Source organism: Hippocampus zosterae, chromosome 8, assembly GCF_025434085.1.
Source record: "Hippocampus zosterae strain Florida chromosome 8, ASM2543408v3, whole genome shotgun sequence".
Taxonomy (NCBI): Eukaryota; Metazoa; Chordata; class Actinopteri; order Syngnathiformes; family Syngnathidae; genus Hippocampus; species Hippocampus zosterae.
Window position 1 is genome coordinate 7,693,107 of NC_067458.1, and position 13,587 is coordinate 7,706,693.

The window sequence follows — 13,587 nt, forward strand, 5'->3', positions numbered from 1 at the left end:
GTGGGCACATTTATGGCCTTACATGTTCACTAGTAAGCCTCAAAATGATCTTACTAGTGAACTAGTTGGCGTTTTGCGGCTTACATGTTCACTAGTAAGCGTCAAAATGACCTTACTAGTGAACTAATGAGCGTTTTGTGGCTTACAAGTTCACTAGTAAGCGTCGAAATGACCGTACTAGTGAACTAGTGAGCGTTTTGTGGCTGACATGTTCACTAGTAAGCGTCAAAATGACCTTACGAGTGAACTAGTAAGCGTCAAAATGACCTTACGAGTGAACTAGTGGGCGTTTTGTGGCTTACATGTTCACTAGTAAGCCTCAAAATGATCTTACTAGTGAACTAGTGGGCGTTTTGTGGCTTACATGTTAACTAGTAAGCGTCAAAATGATCTTACTAGTGAACTAGTGGGCACATTTACGGCCTTACATGTTCACTAGTAAGCGCCAAAATGACCTTACTAGTGAACTAGTGAAGGTTTTGTGGCTTACATGTTCACTAGTAAGCCTCAAAATGATCTTACTAGTGAACTAGTGGGCGTTTTGTTGCTTACATGTCAACTAGTAAGCCTCAAAATGATCTTACTAGTGAACTAGTGGGCGTTTTGTGGCTTACATGTTAACCAGTAAGCCTCAAAAAGATCTTACTAGTGAATTAGTGGGCACATTTATGGCCTTACATGTTCACTAGTAAGCGTCAAAATGATCTTACTAGTGAACTAGTTGGCGTTTTGCGGCTTACATGTTCACTAGTAAGCGTCAAAATGACCTTATTAGTGAACTAATGAGCGTTTTGTGGCTTACAAGTTCACTAGTAAGCGTCGAAATGACCGTACTAGTGAACTAGTGAGCGTTTTGTGGCTGACATGTTCACTAGTAAGCGTCAAAATGACCTTACGAGTGAACTAGTGGGCGTTTTGTGGCTTACATGTTCACTAGTAAGCCTCAAAATGATCTTACTAGTGAACTAGTGGGCGTTTTGTGGCTTACATGTTAACTAGTAAGCGTCAAAATGATCTTACTAGTGAACTAGTGGGCACATTTACGGCCTTACATGTTCACTAGTAAGCGCCAAAATGACCTTACTAGTGAACTAGTGAAGTTTTGTGGCTTACATGTTCACTAGTAAGCCTTAAAATGATCTTACTAGTGAACTAGTGGGCGTTTTGTTGCTTACATGTCAACTAGTAAGCCTCAAAATGATCTTACTAGTGAACTAGTGGGCGTTTTGTGGCTTACATGTCAACTAGTAAGCCTCAAAATGACCTTATGTGTGAACTAGTGGGCGTTTTGTGGCTTACATGTTCACTAGTAACCGTCAAAATGACCTTACTAGTGAACTAATGAGCGTTTTGTGGCTTACAAGTTCACTAGTAAGCGTCGAAATGACCGTACTAGTGAACTAGTGGGCGTTTTGTGGCTTACATGTTAACCAGTAAGCCTCAAAAAGATCTTACTAGTGAATTAGTGGGCACATTTATGGCCTTACATGTTCACTAGTAAGCGTCAAAATGACCTTACTAGTGAACTAATGAGCGTTTTGTGGCTTACAAGTTCACTAGTAAGCGTCGAAATGACCGTACTAGTGAACTAGTGAGCGTTTTGTGGCTTACATGTTCACTAGTAAGCCTCAAAATGATCTTACTAGTGAACTAGTGGGCGTTTTGTGGCTTACATGTTAACTAGTAAGCGTCAAAATGATCTTACTAGTGAACTAGTGGGCACATTTACGGCCTTACATTTTCACTAGTAAGCGTCAAAATGATCTTACTAGTGAACTAGTGGGCACATTAATGGCCTTACATGTTCACTAGTAAGCGTCGAAATGATCTTACTAGTGAACTAGTGGGCGTTTTGCGGCTTACATGTCAACTAGTAAGCCTCAAAATGACCTTACGAGTTAACTAGTGGGCGTTTTGCGGCTTACATGTCAACTAGTAAGCCTCAAAATGATCTTACTTGTGAACTAGTGAGCGTTTTGTGGCTTACATGTTCACTAGTAAGCGTCAAAATGACCTTACTAGTGAACTAGTGAGCGTTTTGTGGCTGACATGTTCACTAGTAAGCGTCAAAATGACCTTACTAGTGAACTAGTGAGCGTTTTGTGGCTGACATGTTCACTAGTAAGCGTCAAAATGATCTTACTAGTGAACTAGTGGGCACATTTACGGCCTTACATGTTCAATAGTAAGCGTCAAAATGATCTTACTAGTGAACTAGTGGGCACATTAATGGCCTTACATGTTCACTAGTAAGCGTCGAAATGATCTTACTAGTGAACTAGTGGGCGTTTTGCGGCTTACATGTCAACTAGTAAGCCTCAAAATGATCTTACTAGTGAACTAGTGGGCGTTTTGCGGTTTACATGTCAACTAGTAAGCCTCAAAATAATCTTACTTGTGAACTAGTGAGCGTTTTGTGGCTTACATGTTCACTAGTAAGCGTCAAAATGACCTTACTAGTGAACGAGTGAGCGTTTTGTGGCTGACATGTTCACTAGTAAGCGTCAAAATGACCTTACTAGTGAACTAGTGAGCGTTTTGTGGCTGACATGTTCACTAGTAAGCGTCAAAATGATCTTACTAGTGAACTAGTGGACACATTTACGGCCTTACATGTTCACTAGTAAGCGTCAAAATGATCTTACTAGTGAACTAGTGGGCACATTAATGGCCTTACACGTTCACTAGTAAGCGTCGAAATGATCTTACTAGTAAACTAGTTGGCGTTTTGCGGCTTACATGTTCACTAGTAAGCGTCAAAATGACCTTACTAGTGAACTAATGAGCGTTTTGTGGCTTACAAGTTCACTAGTAAGCGTCGAAATGACCGTACTAGTGAACTAGTGAGCGTTTTGTGGCTGACATGTTCACTAGTAAGCGTCAAAATGACCTTACGAGTGAACTAGTAAGCGTCAAAATGACCTTACGAGTGAACTAGTGGGCGTTTTGTGGCTTACATGTTCACTAGTAAGCCTCAAAATGATCTTACTAGTGAACTAGTGGGCGTTTTGTGGCTTACATGTTAACTAGTAAGCGTCAAAATGATCTTACTAGTGAACTAGTGGGCACATTTACGGCCTTACATGTTCACTAGTAAGCGCCAAAATGACCTTACTAGTGAACTAGTGAAGGTTTTGTGGCTTACATGTTCACTAGTAAGCCTCAAAATGATCTTACTAGTGAACTAGTGGGCGTTTTGTTGCTTACATGTCAACTAGTAAGCCTCAAAATGATCTTACTAGTGAACTAGTGGGCGTTTTGTGGCTTACATGTTAACCAGTAAGCCTCAAAAAGATCTTACTAGTGAATTAGTGGGCACATTTATGGCCTTACATGTTCACTAGTAAGCGTCAAAATGATCTTACTAGTGAACTAGTTGGCGTTTTGCGGCTTACATGTTCACTAGTAAGCGTCAAAATGACCTTACTAGTGAACTAATGAGCGTTTTGTGGCTTACAAGTTCACTAGTAAGCGTCGAAATGACCGTACTAGTGAACTAGTGAGCGTTTTGTGGCTGACATGTTCACTAGTAAGCGTCAAAATGACCTTACGAGTGAACTAGTGGGCGTTTTGTGGCTTACATGTTCACTAGTAAGCCTCAAAATGATCTTACTAGTGAACTAGTGGGCGTTTTGTGGCTTACATGTTAACTAGTAAGCGTCAAAATGATCTTACTAGTGAACTAGTGGGCACATTTACGGCCTTACATGTTCACTAGTAAGCGCCAAAATGACCTTACTAGTGAACTAGTGAAGTTTTGTGGCTTACATGTTCACTAGTAAGCCTTAAAATGATCTTACTAGTGAACTAGTGGGCGTTTTGTTGCTTACATGTCAACTAGTAAGCCTCAAAATGATCTTACTAGTGAACTAGTGGGCGTTTTGTGGCTTACATGTCAACTAGTAAGCCTCAAAATGACCTTATGTGTGAACTAGTGGGCGTTTTGTGGCTTACATGTTCACTAGTAACCGTCAAAATGACCTTACTAGTGAACTAATGAGCGTTTTGTGGCTTACAAGTTCACTAGTAAGCGTCGAAATGACCGTACTAGTGAACTAGTGGGCGTTTTGTGGCTTACATGTTAACCAGTAAGCCTCAAAAAGATCTTACTAGTGAATTAGTGGGCACATTTATGGCCTTACATGTTCACTAGTAAGCGTCAAAATGACCTTACTAGTGAACTAATGAGCGTTTTGTGGCTTACAAGTTCACTAGTAAGCGTCGAAATGACCGTACTAGTGAACTAGTGAGCGTTTTGTGGCTTACATGTTCACTAGTAAGCCTCAAAATGATCTTACTAGTGAACTAGTGGGCGTTTTGTGGCTTACATGTTAACTAGTAAGCGTCAAAATGATCTTACTAGTGAACTAGTGGGCACATTTACGGCCTTACATTTTCACTAGTAAGCGTCAAAATGATCTTACTAGTGAACTAGTGGGCACATTAATGGCCTTACATGTTCACTAGTAAGCGTCGAAATGATCTTACTAGTGAACTAGTGGGCGTTTTGCGGCTTACATGTCAACTAGTAAGCCTCAAAATGACCTTACGAGTTAACTAGTGGGCGTTTTGCGGCTTACATGTCAACTAGTAAGCCTCAAAATGATCTTACTTGTGAACTAGTGAGCGTTTTGTGGCTTACATGTTCACTAGTAAGCGTCAAAATGACCTTACTAGTGAACTAGTGAGCGTTTTGTGGCTGACATGTTCACTAGTAAGCGTCAAAATGACCTTACTAGTGAACTAGTGAGCGTTTTGTGGCTGACATGTTCACTAGTAAGCGTCAAAATGATCTTACTAGTGAACTAGTGGGCACATTTACGGCCTTACATGTTCAATAGTAAGCGTCAAAATGATCTTACTAGTGAACTAGTGGGCACATTAATGGCCTTACATGTTCACTAGTAAGCGTCGAAATGATCTTACTAGTGAACTAGTGGGCGTTTTGCGGCTTACATGTCAACTAGTAAGCCTCAAAATGATCTTACTAGTGAACTAGTGGGCGTTTTGCGGTTTACATGTCAACTAGTAAGCCTCAAAATAATCTTACTTGTGAACTAGTGAGCGTTTTGTGGCTTACATGTTCACTAGTAAGCGTCAAAATGACCTTACTAGTGAACGAGTGAGCGTTTTGTGGCTGACATGTTCACTAGTAAGCGTCAAAATGACCTTACTAGTGAACTAGTGAGCGTTTTGTGGCTGACATGTTCACTAGTAAGCGTCAAAATGATCTTACTAGTGAACTAGTGGACACATTTACGGCCTTACATGTTCACTAGTAAGCGTCAAAATGATCTTACTAGTGAACTAGTGGGCACATTAATGGCCTTACACGTTCACTAGTAAGCGTCGAAATGATCTTACTAGTAAACTAGTGGGCGTTTTTCGGCTTACATGTCAACTAGTAAGCCTCAAAATGATCTTACGAGTGAACTACTGGCCGTTTTGTGGCTTACATGTCAACTAGTAAGCCTCGAAATGACCTTACTAGTGAACTAGTGGGCGTTTTGTGGCTTACATGTTAACTAGTAAGCCTCAAAATGACCTTACTAGTGAACTAGTGAGCGTTTTGTGGCTTACATGTTGACTAGTAAGCCTCAAAATGACCTTACTAGTGAACTAGTGAGCGTTTTGTGGCTTACATGTTCACTAGTAAGAGTCAAAATAACCTTACTAGTGAACTAGTGAGCGTTTTGTGGCTTACATGTTCACTAGTAAGCGTCAAAATGACCTTACTAGTGAACTAGTGAAAGTTTTGTGGCTTACATGTTCACTAGTAAGCCTCAAAATGATCTTACTAGTGAACTAGTGGGCGTTTAGTTGCTTACATGTCAACTAGTAAGCCTCAAAATGATCTTACTAGTGAACTACTGGGCGTTTTGCGGCTTACATGTCAACTAGTAAGCCTCAAAATGATCTTACTAGTGAACTACTGGCCGTTTTGCGGCTTACATGTCAACTAGTAAGCCTCAAAATGACCTTACGAGTGAACTACTGGCCGTTTTGCGGCTTACATGTCAACTAGTAAGCCTCAAAATGACCTTACGAGTGAACTAGTGGGCGTTTTGTGGCTTACATGTTCACCAGCAAGCGTCGAAATGATCTTACTAGTGAACTAGTGGGCGTTTTGCGGCTTACATGTCAACTAGTAAGCCTCAAAATGACCTTACGAGTGAACTAGTGAGCGTTTTGTGGCTTACATGTTCACTAGTAAGCGTCAGAATAACCTTACTAGTGAACTAGTGAGCGTTTTGTGCCTTACATGTTCCCTAGTAAGCGTTAAAATGACCTTACTAGTGAACTAGTGAAAGTTTTGTGGCTTACATGTTCACTAGTCAGCCTCAAAATGATCTTACTAGTGAACTAGTGGGCGTTTTGTTGCTTACATGTCAACTAGTAAGCCTCAAAATGATCTTACTAGTGAACTACTGGGCGTTTTGCATCGAACATGTCAACTAGTAAGCCTCAAAATGACCTTACGTGTGAACTAGTGGGCGTTTTGTGGCTTACATGTTCACTAGTAAGCGTCAAAATGACCTTACTAGTGAACTAATGTGCGTTTTGTGGCTTACAAGTTCACTAGTAAGCGTCGAAATGACCGTACTAGTGAACTAGTGAGCGTTTTGTGGCTTACATGTTCACTAGTAAGCCTCAAAATGATCTTACTAGTGAACTAGTGGGCGTTTTGTGGCTTACATGTTAACTAGTAAGCGTCAAAATGATCTTACTAGTGAACTACTGGGCGTTTTGCATCTTACATGTCAACTAGTAAGCGTCAAAATGATCTTACTAGTGAACTAGTGGGCACATTAATGGCCTTACATGTTCACTAGTAAGCGTCGAAATGATCTTACTAGTGAACTAGTGGGCGTTTTGCGGCTTAGATGTCAACTAGTAAGCCTCAAAATGACCTTACGAGTTAACTAGTGGGCGTTTTGCGGCTTACATGTCAACTAGTAAGCCTCAAAATGATCTTACTTGTGAACTAGTGAGCGTTTTGTGGCTTACATGTTCACTAGTAAGCGTCAAAATGACCTTACTAGTGAACTAGTGAGCGTTTTGTGGCTGACATGTTCACTAGTAACCGTCAAAATGACCTTACTAGTGAATTAGTGAGCGTTTTGTGGCTGACATGTTCACTAGTAAGCGTCAAAATGATCTTACTAGTGAACTAGTGGGCACATTTACGGCCTTACATGTTCACTAGTAAGCGTCAAAATGATCTTACTAGTGAACTAGTGGGCACATTAATGGCCTTACATGTTCACTAGTAAGCGTCGAAATGATCTTACTAGTGAACTAGTGGGCGTTTTGCGGCTTACATGTCAACTAGTAAGCCTCAAAATGATCTTACTAGTGAACTACTGGCCGTTTTGCGGCTTACATGTCAACTAGTAAGCCTCAAAATGACCTTACGAGTGAACTAGTGGGCATTTTGTGGCTTACATGTTCACAAGTAAGCGTCAAAATAACCTTACTAGTGAACTAGTGAGCGTTTTGTGGCTTACATGTTCACTAGTAAGCGTCAAAATGACCTTACTAGTGAACTAGTGAAAGTTTTGTAGCTTACATGTTCACTAGTAAGCCTCAAAATGATCTTACTAGTGAACTAGTGGGCGTTTTGTTGCTTACATGTCAACTAGTAAGCCTCAAAATGATCTTACTAGTGCACTACTGGGCGTTTTGCGGCTTACATGTCAACTAGTAAGCCTCAAAATGATCTTACTAGTGAACTACTGGCCGTTTTGCGGCTTACATGTCAACTAGTAAGCCTCAAAATCATCTTACGAGTGAACTACTGGCCGTTTTGCGGCTTACATGTCAACTAGTAAGCCTCGAAATGACCTTACTAGTGAACTAGTGGGCGTTTTGTGCCTTACTTGTTAACTAGTAAGCCTCAAAATGACCTTACTAGTGAACTAGTGAGCTTTTTGTGGCTTACATGTTCACTAGTAAGAGTCAAAATAACCTTACTAGTGAACTAGTGGGCGTTTTGTGCCTTACTTGATAACTAGTAAGCCTCAAAATGACCTTACTAGTGAACTAGTGAGCGTTTTGTGGCTTACATGTTGACTAGTAAGCCTCAAAATGACCTTACTAGTGAACTAGTGAGCTTTTTGTGGCTTACATGTTCACTAGTAAGAGTCAAAATAACCTTACTAGTGAACTAGTGAGCGTTTTGTGGCTTACATGTTCACTAGTAAGCGTCAAAATGACCTTACTAGTGAACTAGTGAAAGTTTTGTAGCTTACATGTTCACTAGTAAGCCTCAAAATGATCTTACTAGTGAACTAGTGGGCGTTTTGTTGCTTACATGTCAACTAGTAAGCCTCAAAATGATCTTACTAGTGCACTACTGGGCGTTTTGCGGCTTACATGTCAACTAGTAAGCCTCAAAATGATCTTACTAGTGAACTACTGGCCGTTTTGCGGCTTACATGTCAACTAGTAAGCCTCAAAATCATCTTACGAGTGAACTACTGGCCGTTTTGCGGCTTACATGTCAACTAGTAAGCCTCGAAATGACCTTACTAGTGAACTAGTGGGCGTTTTGTGCCTTACTTGTTAACTAGTAAGCCTCAAAATGACCTTACTAGTGAACTAGTGAGCTTTTTGTGGCTTACATGTTCACTAGTAAGAGTCAAAATAACCTTACTAGTGAACTAGTGGGCGTTTTGTTTCTTACTTGTTAACTAGTAAGCCTCAAAATGACCTTACTAGTGAACTAGTGAGCGTTTTGTGGCTTACATGTTGACTAGTAAGCCTCAAAATGACCTTACTAGTGAACTAGTGAGCTTTTTGTGGCTTACATGTTCACTAGTAAGAGTCAAAATAACCTTACTAGTGAACTAGTGAGCGTTTTGTGGCTTACATGTTCACTAGTAAGCGTCAAAATGACCTTACTAGTGAACTAGTGAAGGTTTTGTGGCTTACATGTTCACTAGTAAGCCTCAAAATGATCTTACTAGTGAACTAGTGGGCGTTTTGTTGCTTACATGTCAACTAGTAAGCCTCAAAATGATCTTACTAGTGAACTACTGGGCGTTTTGCGGCTTACATGTCAACTAGTAAGCCTCAAAATGATCTTACTAGTGAACTACTGGCCGTTTTGCGGCTTACATGTCAACTAGTAAGCCTCAAAATGACCTTACGAGTGAACTACTGGCCGTTTTGCGGCTTACATGTCAACTAGTAAGCCTCAAAATGACCTTACGAGTGAACTAGTGGGCGTTTTGTGGCTTACATGTTCACTAGTAAGCCTCAAAATGATCTTACTAGTGAACTAGTGGGCGTTTTGTGGCTTACATGTTAACTAGTAAGCGTCAAAATGATATTACTAGTGAACTAGTGGGCACATTTACGGCCTTACATGTTCACTAGTAAGCGCCAAAATGATCTTACTAGTGAACTAGTGGGCGTTTTGCGGCTTACATGTCAACTAGTAAGCCTCAAAATGACCTTACGAGTTAACTAGTGGGCGTTTTGCGGCTTACATGTCAACTAGTAAGCCTCAAAATGATCTTACTTGTGAACTAGTGAGCGTTTTGTGGCTTACATGTTCACTAGTAAGCGTCAAAATTACCTTACTAGTGAACTAGTGAGCGTTTTGTGGCTGACATGTTCACTAGTAACCGTCAAAATGACCTTACTAGTGAACTAATGAGCGTTTTGTGGCTGACATGTTCACTAGTAAGCGTCAAAATGATCTTACTAGTGAACTAGTGGGCACATTTACGGCCTTACATGTTCACTAGTAAGCGTCAAAATGATCTTACTAGTGAACTAGTGGGGACATTAATGGCCTTACATGTTCACTAGTAAGCGTCGAAATGATCTTACTAGTAAACTAGTGGGCGTTTTGCGGCTTACATGTCAACTAGTAAGCCTCAAAATGATCTTACTAGTGAACTACTGGCCGTTTTGCGGCTTACATGTCAACTAGTAAGCCTCAAAATGAGCTTACGAGTGAACTAGTGGGCGTTTTGTGGCTTACATGTTCACAAGTAAGCGTCAAAATGACCTTACGAGTGAACTAGTGAGCGTTTTGTGGCTTACATGTTCACTAGTAAGCGTCAAAATGATCTTACTAGTGAACTACTGGCCGTTTTGCGGCTTACATGTCAACTAGTAAGCCTCAAAATGACCTTACGAGTGAACTACTGGCCGTTTGGCGGCTTACATGTCAACTAGTAAGCCTCAAAATGACCTTACGAGTGAACTAGTGGGCGTTTTGTGGCTTACATGTTCACCAGTAAGCGTCGAAATGATCTTACTAGTGAACTAGTGGGCGTTTTGCGGCTTACATGTCAACTAGTAAGCCTCAAAATGATCTTACTAGTGAACTACTGGCCGTTTTGCGGCTTACATGTCAACTAATAAGCCTCAAAATGACCTTACGAGTGAACTACTGGCCGTTTTGCGGCTTACATGTCAACTAGTAAGCCTCAAAATGACCTTACTAGTGAACTAGTGAGCGTTTTGTGGCTTACATGTTCACTAGTAAGCGTCAAAATGACCTTACTAGTGAACTAGTGAAGGTTTTGTGGCTTACATGTTCACTAGTAAGCCTCAAAATGATCTTACTAGTGAACTAGTGGGCGTTTTGTTGCTTACATGTCAACTAGTAAGCCTCAAAATGATCTTACTAGTGAACTAATTGGCGTTTTGCGGCTTACATGTTCACTAGTAAGCGTCAAAATGACCTTACTAGTGAACTAATGAGCGTTTTGTGGCTTACAAGTTCACTAGTAAGCATCGAAATGACCGTACTAGTGAACTAGTGAGCGTTTTGTGGCTGACATGTTCACTAGTAAGCGTCAAAATGACCTTACGAGTGAACTAGTAAGCGTCAAAATGACCTTACGAGTGAACTAGTGGGCGTTTTGTGGCTTACATGTTCACTAGTAAGCCTCAAAATGACCTTACGAGTGAACTAGTGAGCGTTTTGTGGCTTACATGTTCACTAGTAAGCGTCAAAATGATCTTACTAGTGAACTACTGGCCGTTTTGCGGCTTACATGTCAACTAGTAAGCCTCAAAATGAGCTTACGAGTGAACTAGTGGGCGTTTTGTGGCTTACATGTTCACAAGTAAGCGTCAAAATGACCTTACGAGTGAACTAGTGAGCGTTTTGTGGCTTACATGTTCACTAGTAAGCGTCAAAATGATCTTACTAGTGAACTACTGGCCGTTTTGCGGCTTACATGTCAACTAGTAAGCCTCAAAATGACCTTACGAGTGAACTACTGGCCGTTTGGCGGCTTACATGTCAACTAGTAAGCCTCAAAATGACCTTACGAGTGAACTAGTGGGCGTTTTGTGGCTTACATGTTCACCAGTAAGCGTCGAAATGATCTTACTAGTGAACTAGTGGCCGTTTTGCGGCTTATATGTCAACTAGTAAGCCTCAAAATGATCTTACTAGTGAACGACTGGCCGTTTTGCGGCTTACATGTCAACTAATAAGCCTCAAAATGACCTTACGAGTGAACTACTGGCCGTTTTGCGGCTTACATGTCAACTAGTAAGCCTCAAAATGACCTTACTAGTGAACTAGTGAGCGTTTTGTGGCTTACATGTTCACTAGTAAGCGTCAAAATGACCTTACTAGTGAACTAGTGAAGGTTTTGTGGCTTACATGTTCACTAGTAAGCCTCAAAATGATCTTACTAGTGAACTAGTGGGCGTTTTGTTGCTTTATGTCAACTAGTAAGCCTCAAAATGATCTTACTAGTGAACTAGTGGGCGTTTTGTGGCTTACATGTTAACCAGTAAGCCTCAAAAAGATCTTACTAGTGAATTAGTGGGCACATTTATGGCCTTACATGTTCACTAGTAAGCCTCAAAATGATCTTACTAGTGAACTAGTTGGCGTTTTGCGGCTTACATGTTCACTAGTAAGCGTCAAAATGACCTTACTAGTGAACTAATGAGCGTTTTGTGGCTTACAAGTTCACTAGTAAGCGTCGAAATGACCGTACTAGTGAACTAGTGAGCGTTTTGTGGCTGACATGTTCACTAGTAAGCGTCAAAATGACCTTACGAGTGAACTAGTAAGCGTCAAAATGACCTTACGAGTGAACTAGTGGGCGTTTTGTGGCTTACATGTTCACTAGTAAGCCTCAAAATGATCTTACTAGTGAACTAGTGGGCGTTTTGTGGCTTACATGTTAACTAGTAAGCGTCAAAATGATCTTACTAGTGAACTAGTGGGCACATTTACGGCCTTACATGTTCACTAGTAAGCGCCAAAATGACCTTACTAGTGAACTAGTGAAGGTTTTGTGGCTTACATGTTCACTAGTAAGCCTCAAAATGATCTTACTAGTGAACTAGTGGGCGTTTTGTTGCTTACATGTCAACTAGTAAGCCTCAAAATGATCTTACTAGTGAACTAGTGGGCGTTTTGTGGCTTACATGTTAACCAGTAAGCCTCAAAAAGATCTTACTAGTGAATTAGTGGGCACATTTATGGCCTTACATGTTCACTAGTAAGCGTCAAAATGATCTTACTAGTGAACTAGTTGGCGTTTTGCGGCTTACATGTTCACTAGTAAGCGTCAAAATGACCTTACTAGTGAACTAATGAGCGTTTTGTGGCTTACAAGTTCACTAGTAAGCGTCGAAATGACCGTACTAGTGAACTAGTGAGCGTTTTGTGGCTGACATGTTCACTAGTAAGCGTCAAAATGACCTTACGAGTGAACTAGTGGGCGTTTTGTGGCTTACATGTTCACTAGTAAGCCTCAAAATGATCTTACTAGTGAACTAGTGGGCGTTTTGTGGCTTACATGTTAACTAGTAAGCGTCAAAATGATCTTACTAGTGAACTAGTGGGCACATTTACGGCCTTACATGTTCACTAGTAAGCGCCAAAATGACCTTACTAGTGAACTAGTGAAGTTTTGTGGCTTACATGTTCACGAGTAAGCCTTAAAATGATCTTACTAGTGAACTAGTGGGCGTTTTGTTGCTTACATGTCAACTAGTAAGCCTCAAAATGATCTTACTAGTGAACTAGTGGGCGTTTTGTGGCTTACATGTCAACTAGTAAGCCTCAAAATGACCTTATGTGTGAACTAGTGGGCGTTTTGTGGCTTACATGTTCACTAGTAACCGTCAAAATGACCTTACTAGTGAACTAATGAGCGTTTTGTGGCTTACAAGTTCACTAGTAAGCGTCGAAATGACCGTACTAGTGAACTAGTGGGCGTTTTGTGGCTTACATGTTAACCAGTAAGCCTCAAAAAGATCTTACTAGTGAATTAGTGGGCACATTTATGGCCTTACATGTTCACTAGTAAGCGTCAAATTGATCTTACTAGTGAACTAGTGGGCGTTTTGCGGTTTACATGTTCACTAGTAAGCGTTAAAATGACCTTACTAGTGAACTAATGAGCGTTTTGTGGCTTACAAGTTCACTAGTAAGCGTCAAAATGATCTTACTAGTGAACTAGTGGGCACATTTACGGCCTTACATGTTCACTAGTAAGCGTCAAAATGATCTTACTAGTGAACTAGTGGGCACATTTATGGCCTTACATGTTCACTAGTAAGCGTCGAAATGATCTTACGAGTGAACTAGTG